The sequence below is a fragment of the Hyperolius riggenbachi genome, chromosome 2 (genome assembly GCF_040937935.1).
Source record: "Hyperolius riggenbachi isolate aHypRig1 chromosome 2, aHypRig1.pri, whole genome shotgun sequence".
In the NCBI taxonomy this organism is placed as follows: Eukaryota; Metazoa; Chordata; class Amphibia; order Anura; family Hyperoliidae; genus Hyperolius; species Hyperolius riggenbachi.
Window position 1 is genome coordinate 558,662,964 of NC_090647.1, and position 25,902 is coordinate 558,688,865.

Below are 25,902 nucleotides of genomic sequence, written 5' to 3' on the forward strand. Positions count from 1 at the left end.
GAAATTTCGTTTCAAGACTGCTCCTCACGGTTTAGGGCCCCTAAAATGCCAGGACAGTATAGGAATCCCACAAATTACCCCATTTTAGAAAGAAGACACCCCAAGGTATTCCATTAGGAGTTTGATTTTAATTGTTTTTTTTTCACAAAGTGTCATTTTCCGCTAACTTGTGACAAAAATAAAATCTTCTATGAACTCACCATACTCCTAACGGAATACCTTGGGGTGTCTTCTTTCTAAAATGGGGTCATTTGTGGGGTTCCTATACTGCCCTGGCATTTTAGGGGCCCTAAACCGTGAGGAGTAGTCTTGAACCCAAATGTCTCAAAATGACCTGTGAAATCCTAAAGGTACTCATTGGACTTTGGGCCCCTTAGCGCACTTAGGGTGCAAAAAAGTGCCACACATGTGGTACCGCCGTACTCAGGAGAAGTAGTATAATGTGTTTTGGGGTGTATTTTTACACATACAGATGCTAGGTGGGAGAAATATCTCTGTAAATGACAATTATTTGATTTGTTTTACACACAATTGTCCATTTACAGAGAGATTTCTCCCACCCAGCATGGGTATGTATAAAAATACACCCCAAAACACATTATACTACTTCTTCTGAGTACGGCGATACCACATGTGTGACACTTTTTTGCAACCTAGGTGCACTAAGGGGCCTAACGTCCTATTCACAGGTCATTTTGAGGCATTTGGATTCTAGACTACTCCTCACGGTTTAGGGCCCCTAAAATGCCAGGGCAGTATAGGAACCCCACAAGTGACCCCATTTTAGAAAGAAGACACCCCAAGGTATTCCGTTAGGGGTATGGTGAGTTCATAGAAGATTTTATTTTTTGTCACAAGTTAGTGAAAAATGACACTTTGTGAAAAAAACAATAAAAATCCAATTTCCGCTAACTTTTGACAAAAAATAAAATCTTCTATGAACTCATCATACACCTAACAGAATACCTTGGGGTGTCTTCTTTCTAGAATGGGGTCATTTGTGGGGTTCCAATACTGCCCTGGCATTTTAGGGGCCCTAAACCGTGAGGAGTAGTCTTGAACCCAAATGTCTCAAAATGACCTGTGAAATCCTAAAGGTACTCATTGGACTTTGGGCCCCTTAGCACAGTTAGGCTGCAAAAAAGTGTCACACATGTGGTATCGCCGTACTCAGAAGAAGTAGTATAATGTGTTTTGTGGTGTATTTTTACATATAACCATGCTGGGTGGGAGAAATATCTCTGTAAATGACACATTTTTGATTTTTTTTTACACACAATTGTCCATTTACAGAGAGATTTCTCCCACCCAGCATCGGTATGTGTAAAAATACACCACAAAACACATTATACTACTTCTCCTGAGTATGGCGATACTACATGTGTGACACTTTTTTGCAGCCTAGGTGCGCTAAGGGGCCCAACGTCCTATTCACAGGTCATTTTGAGGCATTTGTTTTCTAGACTACTCCCCACGGTTTAGGGCCCCTAAAATGCCAGGGCAGTATAGGAACCCCACAAGTGACCCCATTTTAAAAAGAAGACACCCCAAGGTATTCCGTTAGGGGTATGGTGAGTTCATAGAAGATTTAATTTTTTGTCACAAGTTAGTGAAAAATGACACTTTGTGAAAAAAACAATAAAAATCCAATTTCCGCTAACTTTTGACAAAAAATAAAACCTTCTATGAACTCATCATACACCTAACAGAATACCTTGGGGTGTCTTCTTTCTAAAATGGGGTCACTTGTGGGGTTCCTATACTGCCCTGGCATTTTACGGGCCCAAAACTGTGAGTAGTCTGGAAACCAAATTTCTCAAAATGACTGTTCAGGGGTATAAGCATCTGCAAATTTTGATGACAGGTGGTCTATGAGGGGGCAAATTTTGTGGAAACGGTCATAAGCAGGGTGGCCTCTTAGATGACAGGATGTATTGGGCCTGATCTGATGGATAGGAGTGCTAGGGGGGTGACAGGAGGTGATTGATGGGTGTCTCAGGGGGCGGTTAGAGGGGAAAATAGATGCAATCAATGCACTGGGGAGGTGATCGGAAGGGGGTCTGAGGGGGATCTGAGGGTTTGGCCGAGTGATCAGGAGCCCACACGGGGCAAATTAGGGCCTGATCTGATGGGTAGGTGTGCTAGGGGGTGACAGGAGGTGATTTATGGGTGTCTCAAGGTGTGATTAGAGGGGGGAAATAGATGCAAGCAATGCACTAGCGAGGTGATCAGGGCTGGGGTCTGAGGGCGTTCTAAGGTGTGGACGGGTGATTGGGTGCCCGCAAGGGGCAGATTAGGGTCTAATCTGATGGGTAACAGTGACAGGTGGTGATAGGGGGTGATTGATGGGTAATTAGTGGGTGTTTAGAGGAGAGAAGAGATGTAAACACTGCACTTGGGAGGTGATCTGATGTCGGATCTGCGGGCGATCTATTGGTGTGGGTGGGTGATCAGATTGCCCGCAAGGGGCAGGTTAGGGGCTGATTGATGGGTGGCAGTGACAGGGGGTGATTGATGGGTGGCAGTGACAGGGGGTGATTGATTGGTGATTGACAGGTGATCAGTGGGTTATTACAGGGAATAACAGATGTAAATATTGCACTGGCGAATTGATAAGGCGGGGGTCTGAGGGCAATCTGAGCGTGTGGGCGGGTGATTGGGTGCCCGCAAGGGTCTAATCTGATGGGTAACAGTGACAGGTAGTGATAGGGGGTGATTGATGGGTAATTAGTGGGTGTTTAGAGGAGAGAATAGATGTAAACAATGGATTTGGGAGGTGATCTGATGTCGGAACTGCGGGCGATCTATTGGTGTGGGTGGGTGATCAGATTGCCCGCAAGGGGCAGGTTAGGGGCTGATTGATGGGTGGCAGTGACAGGGGGTGATTGATGGGTGGCAGTGACAGGGGGTGATTGACAGGTGATCAGTGGGTTATTACAGGGAAGAACGGATGTAAATAATGCACTGGCGAATCGATAAGGGGGGGTTTGAGGGCAATCTGAGCGTGTGGGCGGGTGATTGGGTGCCCGCAAGGGTCTAATCTGATGGGTAAAAGTGACAGGTGGTGATAGTGGGTGATTGATGGGTGATTGATGGGTAATTAGTGGGTGTTTAGAAGAGAGAATAGATGTAAACAATGGATTTGGGAGGTGATCTGATGTCGGATCTGCGGGCGATCTATTGGTGTGGGTGGGTGATCAGATTGCCCGCAAGGGGCAGGTTAGGGGCTGATTGATGGGTGGCAGTGACAGGGGGTGATTGACGGGTGATTGACAGGTGATCAGGGGGGATAGATGCATACAGTACACAGGGGGGGGGGGGGAGGGTCTGGGGAGAATCTGAGGGGTGGGGGGGGGGTGATCAGGAGGGAGCAGGGGGCAGTTTAGGGACTAAAAAAAAAAATAGCGTTGACAGATAGTGACAGGGAGTGATTGATGGGTGATTAGGGGGGTGATTGTGTGCAAACGGTGGTCTGGGGGGTGGGCAGGGGGGGGTCTGAGGGGTACTGTGGGCGATCAGGGGGCAGGGGGGGGCAGATCAGTGTGTTTGGGTGCAGACTAGGGTGGCTGCAGCCTGCCCTGGTGGTCCCTCGGACACTGGGACCACCAGGGCAGGAGGCAGCCTGTATAATACACTTTGTAAACATTACAAAGCGTATTATACGCTTCCTATCCGGCGATCGTCGGGTTAACAACCCGCCGGCGCTTCCGATTGGCCGGCGGGTTGACGTCGCGGGTGGGCGGAGCCTATTGCCGGCGGATGCGCGCGCATCCCAGCGCGCGATCCCCGGCCAGAGAGTGCCCCAGGACCTGACGCCAATCTGCGTTACGTGGTCCTGGGGCTGCCACTTTGCCGCCGCCAATATGAAGTAGGCGGTCGGCAAGTGGTTAAGTGTCCCTCTTTCTCATCTCAAAAAGTTGGGAGGTATGGTGAAGCTCAGGTTCAAAATCAGATACTTACCCTGAAGAGAGGGAAGCCTACTGAGGCTTCCCTCGGAGCTCCATGAAGCTGCCCCCCACACTCAGCTCAAATAAAAATTCCATCATGATTGGTTAGTGCTACTTTTGTGCCCATTTGTGCTGCAAAAATTAAGATTTGTGCTGCTTTCATTTTGAAGATAAAAGCATTTATGTTGTCCAAAACAACAACATCACCCAGTACCCGTACAAGTATACTGGTATGCGTTGAATATCTCAAAAACTATAAGGGCCCTTTTCCGGTAGCAAGAGCAATCGCAAGCGCAAATCACCTGCGCTTGCGATTACGCAAGCTGCTTTTTTCCACTGTACGCATTGCGTTGTACTGCTGTCGGGAACGTAGCACGATCGTGATGAGAATCGCGCCGGCTGGCGATCACGATTCGGCAAAAAACAAATCGTGATTGAAGCATCTTAGTGGAAAGTGAGCACCACGATTTACATGTTGTCGCTGTGCTGTAGCGATCGGAAAAATGGCTGCGATCCGCTTTTTGAATCGGATCGCAGCCAGTGGAAAAGATGATTTAGCAGCACAAATGAGCACAGCACTACCCACCCATACCAGTTCCATGTCTGCAGATTGTTGTATGGGGGCTGGGTGATGGTAATGTTTTGGACAACATAAGTACTTTTATCTTCAAAACGAAAGCAGCACAAATCTTATTTTTTGCAGCACAAATGGGCACAAACGCAGCACTAACCAAGCATGATGGAATTTTTATTTGTGCAGATTGTAGGGGGGTCAGCTTAATGGAGCTTTCCCTCAGTGGTCGGAAGCCCCTTGTTACTGAGCGCGGCCCCCTCCACATCAGGGCCATGCAGCTCCTCTTCCTGGTTCATGGCCACGCACTAGCCGCAAGAGCCCGCCTGCGCATGCACAGTAGAACGGAGCCTGCGGCTCCACCTTACTGTGCATGCACGGCCGGGCTCGGTTGGCTTTTGCGCAGCTGTCGGCTGATGATCCAGGAAGAGGATCTGCACAGCCCTGATGTGACAATGCCTTGTCGTTAATCTTCAAGGGGAGCGCCCTTTTAACGATGGAGGACAACAGGGTAGTGAGGGAAACCTCAATAGGATACTGAAGCTTCCCTCTGTTAACCTCCTTGCTGGCGGCAAGGGGGCAGCGCAGCACTTTTTTAAAAAAAAACATTTTTTTATCCAAATCATGTAGCGAGCATGTAGCGAGCCCAGGGCTCGCTACATGATAGCCGCTGAGCGGCGGCATCCCCCCACCCACTCCGATCGCCTCCGGCGATCAGAGTAAGCAGAAAATCCCGTTCAGAACGGAATTTCCTGCAGGGCTTCCCCGGCCGCCATGGCGACGGGACGGGATGACGTCACCGGCGTCATGGACGTCAGAGGGAATCCCGATCCACCCCTCAGCGCTGCCTGGCACTGATTGGCCAGGCTGCGCAGGGTCGGGGGGGGGGGTCAGCTCGGCGTGGTGGGTAGCGGCGAATCGGAGGGTAGCAGCGGCAATCGTGTACGACACGCAGCTAGCAAAGTGCTAGCTGCGTGTAGGAAAAAAAATTATGCAAATCGGCCCAGCGGTGCCTGAGAAATCCTCCTGCGCAGGTTACCCCGAGCTGAGCTCGGGATAACCAGCAAGGAGGTTAAGGTAAGTATCTAATTATGGTACATCCGGCCCTGAAAGCTACCGTGAATTGATAAAAACGAGAACACCGAGAGCCCAATATAGTGTAGTATGTATTGAAATACGTTGAAGAATTAAAGTGTGAGAATAAGGTATTCACAAACGTGAGTTACCACTCTGGCAACCACTGTAAATGCAGGTGAGTGGATTAGACCTGTCCTCACTCAGGATTAAGAAGTCGCCCTCTGTAGATCGGAAAGAAAGGGGTAGGTCACCCCTCCACCAGGTGTGGATACAATGAAGTTACTAGAGAACAGAGGCGCCAGCAGGATAAAAATATCTAAAAACTTTAAAAATGCTAGGGAGGCAGTTCTCTAGTACCTAGCATGAATTGAGGTAATTCTATCAATTGATAACTTTTCACTCTTAAAAAAATCCTTTATCTCTCCTCCAGCATTATTGAGCAGCAGGAGACGGAGCAAGCTTGGAACACGAGTGCGTAGATTTTTTTGGTGGGGATCCAGCCAACTACTATCCACTCAAATCCTCGGTGTGCTTAAAGGGATACTGTAGGAGGGTCGGGGGAAAATGAGCTGAACTCACCCGGGGCTTCTAATGGTCCCCCACAGACATCCTGTGCCCGTGTAGCCACTCCCCAATGCTCCAGCCCCGCCTCCGGTTCACTTCTGGAATTTCTGACTTTAAAGTCAGAAAACCACTGCGCCTGCACGCCCGTGTCCTCCCTTCCGCTGATGTCACCAGGAGTGTACTGCGCAGACACAGACCATACTGGGCCTGCGCTGTACGCTCTTGGTGACATCAGCGGGATCGAGGACACGGCAACGCAGGCGCAGTGGTTTTCAGACTTTAAAGTCTGAAATTCCAGAAGTGAACCGGAGGCGGGGCCAGAGCATCGGTGAGTGGCTGCGCGGGCACAGGATGTCTGCGGGGGACCATTAGAAGCCCCGGGTAAGTTCAACTCATTTCCCCCCGACCCCATAAGTACCATAAGGCACTGTAGGCATGGAAAGGCGGCCCACTCCCCTCCCTGAATGCCTCTCTCCCTCCTTCCCTACGCAGAGTTCCGAGCGGACCATAAATGAGATATTACTCACCTGGCTTTTGGCATTCCACAGATCTCCCCTCAGCCACAGGCACTTCTAATTACCTAATACTTGGGGGCACCTCTAGCTACTTTATACTGAGGGTAACTCTGGCCAAAACTGGTAAAATGGACGCCAGAGGGACTCTGGGAAAAAGGGTGCTGCTGCCATTTGCGGTAATTATAAAAGCCTCTATTAGCAGCAATGAGCGGAAATGTAAGTGCCCAAAGGCGCCTGATATATAGTGAGGGCCACCCCATTTATTTTATTAGCCACCTCTGGGTGCTCAAAATGCCACTCATTGCCACTCATCACAGCTTTGTGGCAGGGAGGGGGGTTTAAGAGTTAGGCATCACAGCCACAGGGGCAGGGGGGGACTCTGGGGGATTAAGGGATAGGCACCGATTGGGGTTGGGGTTAAGGTACTACCAGTGGGAGGGGGTTACTGGGTAGGCACCATTGGGGTTAATGGTTAGGCATCGATAGAGGGAGGGGTAATGGTTAGGCATTGGTAGAGGATGGGTTGAGGGTTGGGCATCAGTAGAGTGAGGTTATTGGTAGAGGATGGGTTGAGGGTTAGGCATCAGTAGAGTGAGGTTATTGGTAGAGGATGGGTTGAGGGTTGGGCATCAGCAGAGTGAGGGTTATCGATAGAGGATGGGTTGAGGGTTGGGCATCAGTAGAGCGAGGGTTATCGGTAGAGGATGGGTTGAACGTTGGGCATCAGTAGAGTGAGAGTTATCGGTAGAGGATGGGTTGAGAGTTGGGCATCAGTAGAGTGAGGGTTATCGGTAGAGGATGGGTTGAGCGTTGGGCATCAGTAGAGTGAGGGTTAACGGTAGAGGATGGGTTGAGGGTTAGGCATCAGTAGAGTGAGGATTATCGGTAGAGGATGGGTTGAGCATTGGGCATCAGTAGAGTATGGGTTAACGGTAGAGGATGGGTTGAGGGTTAGGCATCAGTAGAGTGAGGGTTATCGGTAGAGGATGGGTTGAGGGTTGGGCATCAGTAGAGTGAGGGTTATCGGTAGAGGGAGGGTAAATGGTTAGGCTGCAGTAGAGTGAGGGTTATCGGTAGAGGATAGGTTGAGGGTTGGGCATCAGTAGAGTGAGGGTTATCGGTAGAGGATGGGTTGAACGTTAGGCATCAGTAGAGTGAGGGTTATCGGTAGAGGATGGGTTGAGCGTTGGGCATCAGTAGAGTGAGGGTTATCGGTAGAGGGTTAGGCTGCAGTAGAGTGAGGGTTATCGGTAGAGGATGGGTTGAGGGTTAAGCATCAGTAGAATGAGGGTTATCGGTAGAGGATGGGTTGAGGGTTAGGCATCAGTAGAGTGAGGGTTATCGGTAGAGGATGGGTTGAGGGTTGGGCATCAGTAGAGTGAGGGTTATCGGTAGAGGATGGGTTGAGCGTTGGGCATCAGTAGAGTGAGGGTTATCGGTAGAGGATGGGTTGAGGGTTAGGCATCAGTAGAGTGAGGGTTATCGGTAGAGGGAGGGTAAATGGTTAGGCTGCAGTAGAGGGAGGGGTTTGTGGTTAGGCATTGGTAGAGGGAGAGTTAAGGGTGTGGTATTGGTAGAGTGAGTGTTATAGGACATATGATGTGACCTAAATAAACTAGCTTTACTTACCTGTGGCTTCTTCCAGCCCCTAGTGGTCACTGTCTCTCGCCGCAGCTCAATTCATCTTTCTGGTCTCTTTAGCAGGCTTAGAAGAAGTATTGCCGACCCCAGCGGTTCATCGTCTTCTGCACATGTACACTGTCCATCAGAGGGGCTCACAATCTAATCCCTGCCAGGGTCAAATTTAAGCCAAGGCCATATAGGCCATGGCCTAGGGCACCTCAGGATCAGGGGCGGGTGGGCAGCAGGCTATACTAGGGAAGGGGGTTCACCTGGCTACGTATACTGGAGGAAGGGGTTTATCAGGCTATCTATATGGAAGGTGAGGACGGTCATCTGGCTTCTTATACTAGAGGGAAGGGGGGAGGGGTTATCTGCCTACCTATACTAGGGTTCTGTGGGGGCTGGAAGGGTCATCTGGCTATGGTAGTCTAGGGCCAATTTTAGGGGGAAGCCAATTAACTTGTCTGCAATAAACGGGGTGATGCCCCTTCCCTCCGCCGTGTGAGTGAAGCTCCAGTGATCGGAGTTGTCAGCAGGCAGTCCCTCCAAGGCTGGATTTACCATAAGGCACTGTAGGCACGTGCTACAGGCGCCTGATGATGGAAAGGCGCTCCCTCCCCTAGTGCCTTCCTCCCTCCTTCCCTATGCAGAGTCCTGATAAGAGTGTAAATGAGAGATTACTCAGCCAGCTCTCGGCATTCCACTGACCAGATCTCCCTTCAGTTGGGAGCACCACTAGCTACTTAATACTGAGGGTACCTCTGGCTACCTAATACTAAGGGACACTTGTAGCTAGTGATGATGTTCAAGGGAAGTAAGGGAGAATTGACAGCTAGGATAGCCAGCACACTTGCGTTGTGCTCGGGTGGGGTTTTGTAGATGGAGGGCGACATCTAGGCTGCCAGGACAACTGGGCCTATAGGCTCCTGTGATGTCTGGGTGCCTCCATTGCTTTCAGCAGGTGGCGAGCTGCAAGAGTACGAGATGTCGCCTTTCCTAGATGTCGTCCCTGGAAAAATGACTTTAGGAAATGAGTTACCAGCAGCCGGTTAATATTTCTCAGAGCAACAACTCACCTCCACAACCCACCGGCATACAAAACAGCTACTTAACTCGACAAATATTTGTCTCCTCCTAAAGGAATAAGCTGACAATCTGTTAGTCCACCTGTCAGTGACTTTTCAGTGTTTGCTAGATGCTAAATAATAGAATTCACTTATGGTGTCAATCTAAACCTCCCTGGGCCTTCCTCCAGCCCCCTTCAGACTGATGGGTCCCTCGCTGTCGTCTCAGGCCACCTCGGTCCTCCGCTAGGTGGCCTGGGAAATCTGCCATTCGGCTCCGGTTGGAGCAGACGCAGTACGGCCGCACGTACTCATCCTCCCCCCAGTTGCGTTCTGCACCCAGACACAGACGCAAGCGTGCAGCAGGGATGTGCATGTGCAGTATGCCCTGACGGGCGGAATTACCAGGGCTGCTAGCAGAGGACCCAGGCATCCCGAAAGGACAGCGAGGGACCAATCAGCCTGAAAGGAGGCTGGAGGACAGTATTGCATGCAAATTTTTGCCAAAATCATTTTCACATCGAAAAATCCTATTTTCGGTTAGAGAAATTTTTTTAGAATTTTCGTGTTTTCCCAATAACGATATTTTTACTGTGAAAACACGGAAAAACAATATTTTTACCGATAACAATGGGGAAAATTATATTTTTATTGCGACTATTTTTCCATGTAAATTATATTTTACAGCGAAAATTTGCTAATAACGCAAAAAATAACAAAACTTATTTTTTATGGAATTATCGCTGGAAAATCGAATTTTACATTATTTCCGCAAAAATGTATGCGAAAAGAATATTGGCATCTTTGCTCATAACTGCTGGAGGAAGACCCAGATATGTATACATTTTTTTTTCCTTTCGTCTCAAGTTTTTTCTTTTTTAAAAAGTGATCCTATCATCTCAGATCCTTGTCCCAAAAATCAAAACACACCAGTAGAAAAAGGGTGCCTTGATCACCATGTTGATCGTTGTGCCCTTGTGATCGGCAAATCATGTGCAATCTGAAAATTATATGTGAGTGGTGGAAAAAGCCCTGAAAGTATAAACACATATGATGATTGTCATACGTGCACAATCATGCGGGGGGCACTGTGGGGGAGGAGCACTGTACAAACACAGGGCTCAGCTATAGCAGAGTGACACATCCTGTTATTATGGCGAGAAGGGATGACAGCATGGTGCATGATCTACCTAAGATTAGAGTTGGGCCGAACGGTTCGCCTGCGAACGGTTCCATGCGAACTTCAGTGGTTCGCGTTCGCGTCCCGCAGGCGAACCTTTGCGGAAGTTCGGTTCGCCCCATAATGCACATGGAGGGTCAACTTTGACCCTCTACATCACAGTCAACAGGCCCAGTGTAGCCAATTAGGCTACACTAGCCCCTGGAGCCCCACCCCCCCTTATATAAGGCAGGCAGCGGCGGCCATTACGGTCACTCGTGTGCTGCCTGCGTTAGTGAGAGTAGGGCGAGCTGCTGCAGACTATCTCTCAGGGAAAGATTAGTTAGGCTTAACTTGTTCCTGTCTGGCTGCATACCTGTTCTGTGAACCCACCACTGCATACCTGTGCTGTGAACCCACCACTGCATACCTGTGCTGTGAACCCACCACTGCATACCTGTGCTGTGAACCCACCACTGCATACCTGTGCTGTGAACCCACCACTGCATACCTGTGCTGTGAACCCACCACTGCATACCTGTGCTGTGAACCCACCACTGCATACCTGTTCAGTGAACCTGCCACTGCATACCTGTTCTGTTCAGTGGACCCGCCACTGTATACCTGTTCATTGAACCCACCACTGCATACCTGTGCTGTGAACCCACCACTGCATACCTGTTCTGTGAACCCACCACTGCATACCTGTGCTGTGAACCCACCACTGCATACCTGTTCAGTGAACCTGCCACTGCATACCTGTTCAGTGAATCTGCCACTGCATACCTGTTCTGTTCAGTGGACCCGCCACTGTATACCTGTTCATTGAACCCACCACTGCATACCTGTGCTGTGAACCCACCACTGCATACCTGTTCTGTGAACCCACCACTGCATACCTGTGCTGTGAACCCACCACTGCATACCTGTTCTGTGAACCCATCACTGCATACCTGTGCTGTGAACCCACCACTGCATACCTGTTCTGTGAACCCACCACTGCATACCTGTTCAGTGAACCCGCCACTGCATACCTGTTCTGTTCAGTGGACCCGCCACTGTATACCTGTTCAGTGAACCCGCCACTGCATACCTGTTCTGTTCAGTGGACCCGCCACTGTATACCTGTTCAGTGAACCCGCCACTGCATACCTGTGCTGTGAACCCACCACTGCATACCTGTTCTATGAACCCACCACTGCATACCTGTTCAGTGAACCCGCCACTGCATACCTGTTCTGTTCAGTGGACCCGCCACTGTGTACCTGTTCAGTGAACCCGCCACTGCATACCTGTTCTGTTCAGTGGACCCGCCACTGTATACCTGTTCAGTGAACCCGCCACTGCATACCTGTTGTGTTCAGTGAACCTGCCACTGCATACCTGTTCTGTGAACCCGCCACTGTATACCTGTTCTGTTTAGTGAACCCGCCACTGTATACCTGTTCTGTTTAGTGAACCCGCCACTGCATACCTGTTCTGTTCAGTGGACCCGCCACTGTATACCTGTTCAGTGAACCCGCCACTGCATACCTGTTGTGTTCAGTGAACCTGCCACTGCATACCTGTTCTGTGAACCCGCCACTGTATACCTGTTCTGTTTAGTGAACCCACCACTGTATACCTGTTCTGTTTAGTGAACCCGCCACTGTATACCTGTTCTGTTTAGTGAACCCGCCACTGCATACCTGTTCTGTTCAGTGGACCCGCCACTGTATACCTGTTCAGTGAACCCGCCACTGCATACCTGTTGTGTTCAGTGAACCTGCCACTGCATACCTGTTCTGTGAACCCGCCACTGTATACCTGTTCTGTTTAGTGAACCCGCCACTGTATACCTGTTCTGTTTAGTGAACCCGCCACTGCATACCTGTTCTGTTCAGTGGACCCGCCACTGTATACCTGTTCAGTGAACCCGCCACTGCATACCTGTTGTGTTCAGTGAACCTGCCACTGCATACCTGTTCTGTGAACCCGCCACTGTATACCTGTTCTGTTTAGTGAACCCGCCACTGTATACCTGTTCTGTTTAGTGAACCCGCCACTGCATACCTGTTCTGTTCAGTGGACCCGCCACTGTATACCTGTTCAGTGAACCCGCCACTGCATACCTGTTGTGTTCAGTGAACCTGCCACTGCATACCTGTTCTGTGAATCCGCCACTGTATACCTGTTCTGTTTAGTGAACCCACCACTGTATACCTGTTCTGTTTAGTGAACCCGCCACTGTATACCTGTTCTGTTTAGTGAACCCGCCACTGCATACCTGTTCTGTTCAGTGGACCCGCCACTGTATACCTGTTCAGTGAACCCGCCACTGCATACCTGTTGTGTTCAGTGAACCTGCCACTGCATACCTGTTCTGTGAACCCGCCACTGTATACCTGTTCTGTTTAGTGAACCCACCGCATCAGTGCGCATACCTGTGCAGTTAAGTGAACCCACCTACCTACGTGAGTGCACGCAGTGTGATATACCACTCCGTGCATACCCGATATGGACAAAACAGGTAGAGGAAGAGGTAGTGCCAGAGCCAGAGGAAGGCCACCCGGCAGGTCTGCGCGAGGTCGTGTAAATATAATTTCGTGTGGACCTGGCCCACAGTACAGTGCTCGGAAGAAGGCACGTCCCATCACCTCCCAAGATTGTCAGGACGTGGTTGAGTATTTAGCGACACAGAACACCTCATCTTGCTCAGCCACCAGCGCTACTACTAGCACCACTTCCGCTGCATTTGACACTTCGCAAGAATTATTTAGTGTTGAAATCACTGATGCACAGCCATTGTTGTTACAGCCAGATGAATTTTCACCAGCTAATATGTCTGAGTTACGCGGCAACACTATGGATGTAACGTGTCAGGAGGATGAAGGACCTACTGATGGTGCAAGTTTGGATTTGTCTGAGGCAAGCGAAGCTGGGCAGGATGACTACGATGATGACGGTAATAGGGATCCTCTGTATGTTCCCAATAGAGGAGATGAAGAGGGGGACAGTTCAGAGGGGGAGTCAGAGAGTAGTAGGAGGAGAGAAGTTGCTGAAAGAAGCTTGGGCAGCTCTTCGTCAGAAACAGCTGGTGGCAGAGTCCGGCACCATGTATCGCCACCTATGTACAGCCAGCCAACTTGCCCTTCAGCATCAGCTGCTGAGGTCCCCATAGTGCCCACATCCCAGGGTGGCTCAGCGGTGTGGAAATGTTTTAATGTGTGTGCCTCAGATCGGACCAAAGCCATCTGTTCGCTCTGCCAACAAAAATTGAGCCGTGGAAAGGCCAACACTCACGTAGGGACAAGTGCCTTACGAAGGCACCTGGAGAAAAGGCACAAACAGCAATGGGATGGCCACCTGAGCAAAAGCAGCAGCAGCACACAAAAGCAAAGCCACCCTCCTTCTCCTCTTCCTCCTCCATCAGGTGCATTATCTGCTTCTGCCGCTTTCTCCCTTCCACCTTCACAGGCACCCTCCTCCACTCCGCCTCTGCCCTTGAGCGGTTCCTGCTCCTCTGCCCACAGCAGCAGTCAGGTGTCCGTGAAGGAAATGTTTGAGCGGAAGAAGCCAATTTCGGCCAGTCACCCCCTTGCCCGGCGTCTGACAGCTGGCGTGGCGGAACTGTTAGCTCGGCAGCTGTTACCATACTGGCTGGTGGACTCTGAGGCCTTCCGTAAATTTGTGGCCATCGGAACACCGCAGTGGAAGATGCCAGGCCGCACTTATTTTTCGAGAAAGGCCATACCCCAACTGCACCGTGAAGTTGAGAGGCAAGTGGTGTCATCTCTTGCGAAGAGCGTTGGGTCAAGGGTACACCTGACCACGGATGCCTGGTCTGCCAAGCACGGGCAGGGCCGCTACATTACCTACACAGCCCATTGGGTGAACCTGGTGGTGAACGATGGCAAGCAGGGCGCAGTGGACCAAATTGTGACACCTCCACGGCTTGCAGGCAGGCCTCCTGCCACCTCCTCTCCTCCTGCTACATGCTCTTCGCTGTCCTCCTCCTCCTTGGCTGAGTGGCAGTTCTCCTCTCCAGCTACACAGCCCCAGCTCCGCAGGGCCTATGCTGCATGCCAGGTACGACGCTGTCACGCCATCTTAGACATGTCTTGTCTCAAAGCGGAGAGTCACACTGGAGCAGCTCTCCTGGCTGCTCTTAAGAAACAGGTGGATGAGTGGCTGACCCCGCACCACCTGGAGATAGGCAACGTGGTGTGCGACAACGGCAGCAATCTGCTTGCCGCTTTGCATATGGGGAAGCTGACACACATACCCTGCATGGCACATGTCATGAATCTAGTGGTTCAAAGATTTGTGGCAAAGTACCCTGGCTTAGCGAATGTCCTGAAGCAGGCCAGGAAGTTCTGTGGGCATTTGAGGCGGTCTTACACAGCCATGGCACGCTTTGCGGAAATTCAGCGCAAAAACAACATGCCGGTGAGACGCCTCATTTGCGATAGCCCGACTCGCTGGAACTCGACCCTGCTCATGTTCTCCCGCCTGCTAGAACAGAAGAAAGCCGTGACCCACTACCTCTACAACTACAGTAGAATGAAACAGTCTGGGAAGATGGGGATGTTCTGGCCCGACAACTGGACACTGATGGAAAATGCATGCAGGCTCATGCGGCCGTTTGAGGAGGTGACCAACCTGGTGAGCCGCAGTGAGGGCACCATCAGCGACTTAATTCCCTACGCTTACTTCTTGGAGCGTGCTGTGCGTAGAGTGGCGGATGAAGCTGTGAATGAGCGTGACCAGGAACCGTTACGGCAGGAACAGGCATGGGACCAATTTTCATCAGACCCAGCTGTTTCCTCAACACCTGCGGCAGCACAGAGGGGGGAGGAGGAGGAAGAAGAGAAGTCGTGTGCAGAAGACGAGTCAGACTCAGAGGATGATGAGCAAGGTGTTTCTTTGGGGGAGGAGGAGGAGGAGGAGGGGACAGCGGCAGGAGAACAACCTCAGCAGGCATCGCAAGGGGCTTGTGCTGCTCAACCTTCCCGTGGTATTGTTCGCGGCTGGGGGGAGGAGGTTGACTTACCTGACGTCACTGAGGAAGAGCAAGAGGAGATGGAGGGTACTGGATCCGACTTTGTGCAGATGTCGTCTTTTATGCTGTCCTGCCTGTTGAGGGACCCCCATATAAAAAACCTCAAGGGGAATGAGCTGTACTGGGTGGCCACACTACTAGACCCTCGGTACAGGCACAAAGTGGCGGACCTGTTACCAACTCACCGGAAGGTGGAAAGGATGCAGCACATGCAGAACCAGCTGTCAACTATGCTTTACAATGCCTTTAAGGGTGATGTGACGGCACAACGCCAGCAAGGTACCACTGCCACTAATCCTCCTCCCGTGTCCACGCAGTCAAAGACAGGACGCTCCAGCGATCTCATGGTGATGTCGGACATGCGGACGTTCTTTAGTCCAACGCCTCGCCGTAGCCCTTCCGGATCCACCCTCCACCAACGCCTGGAACGGCAGGTAGCCGACTACCTGGCCTTAAGTGTGGATGTAGACACTGCTGTGAACAGCGATGAGGAACCCTTGAACTACTGGGTGCGCAGGCTTGACCTGTGGCCAGAACTGTCCCAATTTGCCATCCAACTTCTCTCCTGCCCTGCCGCAAGCGTCCTGTCAGAAAGGACCTTCAGCGCAGCTGGAGGCATTGTCACAGAGAAGAGAAGTCGCCTAAGTCACAAAAGTGTTAAGTACCTCACCTTTATCAAAATGAATGAGGCATGGATCCCGGAGGGCTGCTGCCCGCCCCAAGACTAAGTCAGTCCCCGCGCACACACAGCATCTCTGCCTGCACGCCGTGTGACTGGCTGCCTGGCCTGCCCCAAGAAGACTAAGTCGCTCCCAGTCCCTCCACACAGCATGTCTGCCTGCAGGCCGCTTGACTACCTTCTCCGCCACCACCAACAGGGTCCGGGACTCCAGGCGGATTGCTGAATTTTTTAGGCCGCTGCTAGCAGCGGCCGCTGTAATAATTTTTCTGGTGCGTGTACATGACTGCCTAATTTTTCTGGCTGCACTGCGGGCAGCTGCAACAACAAAAGAAAAGGCATGTACATGCGCCCATTCCCCTTCGTGATCATTACCTTGCCGTGGTGAAGGGGCTTGCGTATCACAATGAAGCAATGACCGGCGCCTAGATGAGTGTCTCGGGGGGCACACCCACGATAATAAGGTCATTGCCTCATTGTGGTCAGACCAAATTTGATCAGCTGGACAGTCACTGTTCTGTCATTCAGCTACATCAGCCAGGCGACCATATGGGCTGTAAAGCCACCAAAACCTGCACTCTCGCCATGGTGCGCACCAGTCCAGCACGGCCGTCACTACACAAACAGCTGTTTGCGCTGCGTTACACGGTGAGTTTGGTGTGTCAGTGTGAAGCAGTACCTTAATTACACTACCTGACTGATGTATACACATGCAAGATGTTTGAAAGCACTTTAGGCCTGTCATTTAGCATTCAATGTGATTTCTGCCCTTAAAACGCTGCTTTGCGTCAAATCCAGATTTTTCCCGGGGACTTTTGGCATGTATCCCACTCCGCCATGCCCCCCTCCAGGTGTTAGACCCCTTGAAACATCTTTTCCATCACTTTTGTGGCCAGCATAATTATTTTTTTTTTCAAAGTTCGCATCCCCATTGAAGTCTATTGCGGTTCGCGAACTTTAACGCGAACCGAACCTTCCGCGGAAGTTCGCGAACCAGGTTCGCGAACCTAAAATCGGAGGTTCGGCCCAACTCTACCTAAGATAACCCCGGCTGACTTTAGACTAGCATGGGTACGAAACTTAACCCTGCCAAGAGAGGGCCACCCTACAAAACTCGCAGATCTAGCAACGAGGGCATCAATCAAAGAGGCAGCACAGAGACCAAAGGTAACCCTGTAGGAGTTGTGAGTTCCACACCAGAGACTTTAGTATCTGTACATAGGACCTTGATAAGCCCTACACTCCATAGATCTGGACTTTATGGAAATGTGGCCAAAGAAAAGGCATTACTAAGCATTAAATATAAAGGCATGTGGCGAAAGGCATGTAGGCGACTTCCCAAATGTTTAGAGGAAGATGCACTGGTCAAATGGGACTAAAATTGAACTTTTCGACCACCAAGGAAAATGCTATGTCCGGTGCAAACCCAACACATTCCATCACCCCAAAACACCCTCACTACAGTGAAACATGGTGGTGGCAGCATCATGCTGTGGTGAAGTCTATCATCAGCAGGGACTGGAAAACCATTCCCTACCGCTATGGATTATACACCTCTTATACTGTCACCTATACCCTCCCCATGCCTATTATCCCACAACCACCCTCTCCCATGCTAACACTAATGTTTTGCTTTTGCAATGCTGAATGTATTTGGTCCTGCCAATTCATCTTTTTTGGATTTGGATTTGGAAGTGGTCCCAGTTGAGGGAAAGATGGAATGGTGCTATACACAGTGATATTCCTGAGCAAAACCTGTGTCAGTCTGCCAGTGACTTTAGACTAGCATGGTGGTTCACCTTGCAGCAGGACACTAACCTGAACATACTGCTAAACTCTCGATTAGTTTAAAGGAACTCTATCAAACCAAGTGTTCTAAAATGACAATGTACAAATAATGTCTTAGTAGCTGTGTAAACATTTTCCTACTTTTCATGTTAAATATCAGAGGCAAAAGCTTTAATCCATTGTGTGTAGGATTTAGCTCTATTGGGACAAATCATTTGCAGTGGGGGTGTCGGCTTCAATGCACAGCCAGTGTTGTTTTTTGCCTATCAGACTACAGAGTATTTTTCTCTGAAAGCAGGAAAAAGTATGAAAAGCTGTGGTGTCACAGACAATTACAAATGTTTATAACAATTTGCATTTCCTCTGCTCTCTGCAGGCACTTCAGTCAGAGACAAAGGACACAGAGCTTTCTCTCACACACACAGGGTTAACAGATGCACTGTGAGGGGATTCCCCCTCCCCTCATGGCTCAGTTTAGAGTGAAAGGAATTTGATACAGTAAACAAAAGAGATAAGCGAGTGAATTGTATACATTATTATTTACTTGCACTTCAGTAACTCTCTCAATCCCAGGTTAAAAAAAGATGTTAATTGATATTGTTCCTTTAAGCAGAAACATTTAAATGGGTTGGAATGGCCTAGTGAAGGTCCAGACCTCAATCCAACAGAAAATATGGGGTCAGACTTGAAGATTGCTGTTTAAAAATGAAAACCACCCAACACGAAGGATCGGCCAAATTGGTCGAAAGTATTGATCGAGCATGTTGTATAATGTTGGTAGCAAGGGCGTGATCAATTGCGTAGTAGTAATGCTGTTGTGTGTGCATGCCCCCCCTCCCCCCCAGCCCATGGTGAGTGTTGCATACTCACCTGTCACATTGGCTATTAGACTAAGAGGTGCCCCGGGGCCCAAACACCTTAATCTCTAGTTATCTAGCTTGCAGGGGAATGATAGCTGAGTGAGTTGTGCATCCCCTCCTATACTGCTCCCTAAGGCTGAAGCCTCTCTCGCCTCTGCCTCGGCCCTGTCTTAGGAATGATGGGGGGGGGGGGTCGATCTTGAAGGCAGAGATGGTGCTAGGTCGATTTCATGATTAAAGCTAATGGAAATCTGTCTGCAATGTGTGAGCAGGCAATATCTCCTTCTCTTGTCAGATTCGATCAGAGAAAGATCTATCTAATGGTCGGTCTGGTGGCAGATGTTAATGTTTTTGAATTTGTGAACTCTTAAATGCAAAACTGAATCCAAAAACTTGCAGCGTGAAATGTTTATGCTGTTCCAGAGATGCTCCGTTTTGCCGGCCGGTTAGGACGGGGTTAACTGGCGTCTCTGGCCGTGTATGAGTGTGGAAAGCGATTGGGCCATAAAGCTGGGAGCGGAATGTGTTATAATGAGGTGGATGACCCTGTGCAAATGCATTAGCAGCTGACCCTCCAGGCTGAGCCCTCTGCAGCATCTATTATGTCTGACACAGAACAAACATGAGCCTGTAAACACAGCGCCAGACATCTCTGAGTACCGCCACCTGCTACCGGGCATCTGCTGCGCTACAGGAAACTAACTCCCAGCATCCCCTGCTCTGCCTCCCAGCATCCTCTGCTCTACCTCCCAGCATCCCCTGCTCTGCCACCCAGCATCCCCTGCTCTGCCACCCAGCATCCCCTGCTCTGCCACCCAGCATCCCCTGCTCTGCCTCCCAGCATCCCCTGCTCTGCCACCCAGCATCCCCTGCTCTGCCTCCCAGCATCCCCTGCTCTGCCTCCCAACATCCCCTACTCTGCCTCCCAGCATCCCCTGCTCTGTCTCCCAGCATCCCCTGCTCTGCCACCCAGCATCCCCTGCTCTGCCTCCCAGCATCCCCTGCTCTGCCTCCCAGCATCCCCTGCTCTGCCACCCAGCATCCCCTGCTCTGCCTCCCAGCATCCCCTGCTCTGCCTCCCAGCATCCCCTGCTCTGCCTCCCAGCATCCCAGCATCCGCTGCTCTGCCACCCAGCATCCCCTGCTCTGCCACCCAGCATCCCCTGTCCTGCCTCCCAGCATCCCCTGCTCTGCCTCCCAGCATCCCCTGCTCTGCCTCCCAGCATCCCCTGCTCTACCTGACACAGAACAAACATGAGCCTGTAAACACAGCGCCAGACATATCCGACGGCGACTACTGTCACCTGCTACCGGGCGTCTACTGCACTACAGGAAACTAACTCCCAGCATCCCCTGTTCTGCCTCCCAGCATCCCCTGTTCTGCCTCCCAGCACCCCCTGCTCTGCCTGACACAGAACAAAAATGAGCATGTAAACACAGCGCCAGACATCTCCGACTGCCGTCACCTGCAACCGGGCGTCTGTTGCCCTACAGGAAACTAACTCCCAGCATCCCCTGCTCTGCCTTCCAGCATCCCCTGCTCTGCCACCCAGCATCCCCTGCCCTGCCTCCCAGTATCCCCTGCTCTGCCTCCCAGCATCCCCTGCCCTGCCTCCCAGCATCCCCTGCCCTGCCTCCCAACATCTCCTGCTCTGCCTTGTAGCATCCCCTGCTCTGCCTCCCAGCAGCCCCTGCTCTGCCTCCCAGCAGCCCCTGCTCTGCCTCCCAGCATCCCCTGCCCTGCCTCCCAACATCTCCTGCTCTGCCTCCCAGCATCCCCTGCTCTGCCTCCCAGCATCCCCTGCCCTGCCTCCCAGCATCCCCTGCTTTGCCACCCAGCATCCCCTGCTCTGCCTCCCAGCATCCCCTGCTCTGCCTCCCAGCATCCCCAGCTTTGCCTCTCAGTATCCCCTGCTCTGCCTGACACAGAACAAACTGTAAACTGCCTGTAAACACAGCGCCGGACATCTCCAACTACCGCCACCTACTGGGTGTCTGCTGCGCTACAGGAAACTAACTCCCAGCATCCCCTGCTCTGCTTCCCAGCACCCCCTGCTCTGCCTCCCAGCATCCCCTGCTCTGCATGACAAACGGAGAAACTTTATATTAATATCTGCTGTCCCCTTTACAGTATCTCACGTGAGGACACCTCTCACATTTTTGTAATTATTTTATTATATGTTTTTATGGGACAACACTGAAAATAGGCCAACTTAATGCAATGTAAAGTAGCTGGTGTACAGCTTGTGTAACAGTGTAAATTTCCATCAAAATAACTCAACACAGAGCCATTAATGTCTAAACCACTGGCAACAAAAGGGAGTACACCCCTAAGTGAAGAATCCCAAAATTGTGCCCAACGTGGCAATATTTTGTGTGCCCACCATTATTTTCCAGCACTGCCTTATCTCTCCTGGGCATGGAGGTCACTGGAGTGTCACAGGATGCCACTGGGATTCTCTTCCTCTCCTCCATGATGAAGCTGGTGGATGTTGGAGACCTTGCGCTCCACCACCTTCCATATGAGGATGCCCCACAGATGTTAAGTGGGGTTTAGGTCTGGAGACATGCTTTGCCAGTCCAGCCCCTTCACCCTCAATTTCTTTATCAAGGCAGTGGTCGTCTTGGAGGTGCTGGGCCGAGGCAGAGGCGAGAGAGGCTCCAGCCTCAGGGCGCAGTGTAGGAGGGGCGCACAACTCGCTCAGCTATCATTCCCCTATTGTGTTTGAAGCAGAGAGAAATAAGAAAAGGGGATACATGGCAGTGACTGCAAGCCAGATAACTAGAGATTGAGGTGTTGGGGGCCCTGGGGCACCTCTTAGTCTAATAGCAATCAGTGTGGGACTGCTGGGTGAAACGGATTTTATGGGGCGCACTTTGGTGTCTCAGCCTTGGGTGCTGGAGGCCCTTGTCCCGGCTCAGACTGGGATTAATATTCAGAAATGTAGGTGGAGCCTACAACAGCCACTCATAATTCACCAATTGATTTTCAAGGGGAATATTTAATTGCTGCGATTCTTGCACTGTTAATGGCACAGCCCTCAAACCTGGTACAGTTGGTTATTGGGTGAGTGGGGTTAAAATTCAGAAAAGGGGGTGGAACCACAAACAACCAATCAGATTTTTTAATTTCAATGCAAATAACTGACGGCTGGGGTTGGTGGGATGGAGAGGTGCACTTTGGTGTCTCAGCCTTGGGTGCTGCAGGACTTTGTCCCAGCTCTGTGGAGGTGTGTTTGTAGTTGGGAGGTGTTGTCAGGTGGGAGAGGTGATGTCAGAGAGGGAAGGAAAAGTGTTGTCAGGGGAATGGAGAGGTGTTGTCTGGTGGAGGGAGAGATGTGTTGTCGGGGGAGGGAGAGGTGTAATTAGTTGCACTGAAGCGGATAATTCAAAGCCCATACAGAGGTACCATTACCAATATAGCACCATGCCATAGTGATACATTTCTCTCTATTAATGCCCCTATCCGATCACAACCCATGCTTCCACTGCACAGTTGTATGGGCCCCACTCATACCCCATCAGAAGATTAATGGATCCTCTGAATTATTGAGAAAAATCTCTTTACATCCTCACTTTATGACCTTGACATCTTGTATGCTCTCACAGAACTGGTCCCTCATGATTTATTTTGCAGTCATTTCCGCTTATGATGGTGGGGTCATGTCTGATCTGCGATCTTAAGAAAGTTCTTGGAGGAAAGCTTCCTTGCCTTCCTCGCTTTTTATTAGATATCTGGTTCCATGGGGACATTTTTTTTTACTGGCTCAATAGCTTTATATTTCTACAGCGAGATAATTGGATATTTCTTGTCCCATATCATTATAGATATTATTGTTACTTGTTTGATGTGTTTTGCCTGGCTGATCACATATCGTTGTCTGAAATCAATGTAGACTGTATTATTACTCTTCGTTATCAATAAAGATTGTTTGAAAAAAAAAAAAAAAAAAAGCACCATGCCTACAAATGGCCTACAGGAAGGCCTGCACCATGCCTACAGGAAGCACCATGCCTACAGGAGGTCTTTAACCTCCCTGGCGTTCTGATTATGCGCAGCCGCATGGCTGCGCAGGGTTTTTTAAACCTAATTTTTTTTAATCATGTAGTTAGCCTAGCGCTAGCTACATGATACCCCCCTCCCAGCCGAATCCAACCCACCGTTCCGATCGCCACCGGCGATGATGGCCGTCAGGAAATCCCATTCTGAACGGGATTTCCGGCAGAGCTTCCCCTGTCGCCATGGCGACAAACGGAATGACATCATCGACGTCATGATGTCATAGGGAGTCCCGATCCACCCCTCAGCGCTGCCTGGCACTGATTGGCCAGGCTGCGCACGGGGTCTCGGGAGGGGGGGGCCCTACTACGCGGAAGGTAGTGGCGCATCGGTGGCCATTGGAGCAAACACGTAGCTCGAAAAGTGCTAGCTGCGTGTTTGAAAAAAAATTATCAAAATTGGCCCAGCAGGGCCTGAGCGGTGCCCTCTAGCGTCTCTGGACGAGCTCAGGTCATCCAGAACGCTAGGGAGGTTAAAGACACTCAGGGCCAGTGGGGCTCCCTGTAATGATGAGCCAGGGCTTATGGTGGTTTGGATCATCACAAAAGAGATTTAATAATGTATTAGTTTTGTATGTTGATAGAAGTTTTTTGTGTTTTTTTAACACTTAAATAGCAAGTCTTTGGGATCCTCTAAAACTATTGCATAAAAGAAAAGGTGAGAGGATGATGATATTTAGGAATGTTGTGGAGGTATCTCAGAAAGGAGAAATACGTGGGTGGAAACCGGATGTCCGTGAGATGAATGCAAACCTTATTTCTTTTTTTAGTTTTCATAAATCATAATAACAAAAAAATGCAACAGGAAATAGAACTTGAAAACTCCCCTCTCACAAAACAATAAGTCCCCGTGTCTATTAAAAATTTTAACAAAAAGGAAAATATGGCTGGGAAGCAATGAGTTACAGTTATTGAAAATAATTTCAATATGAAGAGAGAACACCCAAAACTTAGCAGAACAATCCCACCGTCTTCTGTAAAACAATAGGCCCGCTTCCTAGCAACCGCTAAAACAAAACTTAAAATAATGAAACAATTCAATATGGAACAAAAAACACCCCGATCTTAGTAAAATAGGTAACTGCAAAATATAACGACCAAACTCAGCAGATTTGCCGAAATGCCGCCTTAAGCTCTCCATGCTGAGCACAGAAGGACAGAGACACAGGGAAAGGATAATCCTACTCTGTCACTCTTCGATATGCTTTCCCTGTCTCCTGCCTAATGTCACATGTGATGCAGCTACATAAAACAATCATTTTCAGCAAAGGTTAATATATTTCTGTGTACGAGACACATTTAGAAAAAAATATGACAGCAGTCAGTGTTTCTTTCCCTTAAACAGACACTGAAGCGGAAAAAAATTATGATATAATGAATTGATTGTGTAGTACGGATAATTACTAGAACATTAGAAGCAAAGAAAATATTCTCATATCTTTATTTTCAGTTATATAGTCGGTTTTTTTTTATAACATTGTATCATTCTCTAATATTTGCAGTTTACACACTACTCAGCATTCTAAATGATTTTACAGAGCAGGCTGTGAACTTTTGACCTGTCCTCTGCAGAAGAAAAAACAATACAGTGACTGACAGTTGAGATAACAAGCTTCAGAAGACAGAGCTCTCTGGGACTTTGAAAGTCGTGGAGCTCAATGGCTCTTTTGCATAGAAATGACAACTGGAGTTTCTCAACTCTTTGTGAGAATCCGCTCAGCTGCCTGCGCAGGCAGGCAGCCTTTTGACCATTGTTTAGGTTTGCATACTGCAGGACTCTGGAACAGAGACCTGTCTTTCCATTGCAAGTTTCTGGTCTGTTCTCTTGCTGGGGAATTTGCATACATTCGTTATGCAAATCCCCTACCTGCCTTCTCTGATGACTGGCACTATAAGAGCTTTATGTTTCCCAGAAGGCTTGGCTGGTCATTTCCTTTCCATGGTCTGTTCCTGATGGACACTGCTGGAGTGTCAGCCATTGCTATCTAGTATAGTGAATTCCTGGGGGTTGCTTTAGGCTCCCCTTCTAGCCCAGTCAGGTTGTATTATCTGTATTGCCTGTTCTGTCTTGTCTTGCCTGTTGTCATTGTCCTGTCCCAGCGGTGGTGGACAGGAAATGGTTCTGATCTCTGTTCTTGGAGTATAGCTAGTGCAGCGGTTGCTACCAGCTATCTCTTCTGTTCTGTCTCCTGGGATCGCGCTAGCTACTTTTCGCTAGCGCTGTGGATCCTTCTGTTCTGTCTCCTGGGATCGCGCTAGCCACTTTTCGCTAGCGCTGGGGATCCTTCTGTTCTGCTACTCTGTACCTGGATCACGCTAGCCACTTTTCGCTAGTGCTGTGGATCCTATCTCTCGTTTGTCCCTGTTTTCGTGTGTCTGTCTTGTCCGCTACGCTTGCTGGAGGCTCGGTGAGGTAACCGTTAAGCAAGCGCTCGCGTTCTCTGTTTCATGTTTGTCTGTTAATGGTTAGTTAGGCGTGCTTGTCTCTATTGTGCTTATCACGTGGAGATCGCGCATAACCGCGTGCACTGTTGCGAATGAGTGCGGTGTTCGCGGTTAGCTAGCGTTTGTTATTTTCCGTATCTCCTTATTGTATTATTTGCTGTGCCTTTGCTACTCTCGTATTCTATTCTGATCTGCCTTGTGTCACGTCTGGCGATCGCACCTCTCGCGATCGCGTTCCTATTTCATATCTGCTGTTGTGTGTGCGCGGTCGCGGGGTGGCGACTGGATTGGCGCACACACATACAACCTGTCCCTTTGCTCAATCTCATTCGCAATCGCCTCTCTTGCGATTGCGTTCTGCGCTTCGTACAATTCCTGTCTGGCATTTGTGGAGGTACAGAGGATTGGTTCCTCTGCACTCCTCAGCGCCATCTGCCGACAGGAATTTCCCTCTACAGGTGCTTAGCACCTTTTGCTGGGTGCCTGCAAATATACGCTTGTGGAGGATTT

General features: G+C 49.9%; 1 protein-coding gene across 3 annotated transcripts in view; it reads left to right on the forward strand.

Annotated features, from left to right (window-relative positions):
- The window catches only part of CASR (calcium sensing receptor), a 123,036-nt gene that overhangs the window by 23,910 nt on the left and 73,224 nt on the right, over positions 1 to 25,902 (forward strand). The window contains exon 1 of one of the 3 annotated variants that reach the window (XM_068266249.1): positions 22,206 to 22,293. The exons of the other annotated variants lie outside the window; for them this stretch is intronic. The gene's annotated coding sequence lies outside the window, so the exon portion shown is untranslated. Of the gene's footprint in view, positions 1 to 22,205; positions 22,294 to 25,902 lie in introns of those variants that run through there. 3 annotated transcript variants of the gene reach the window in all.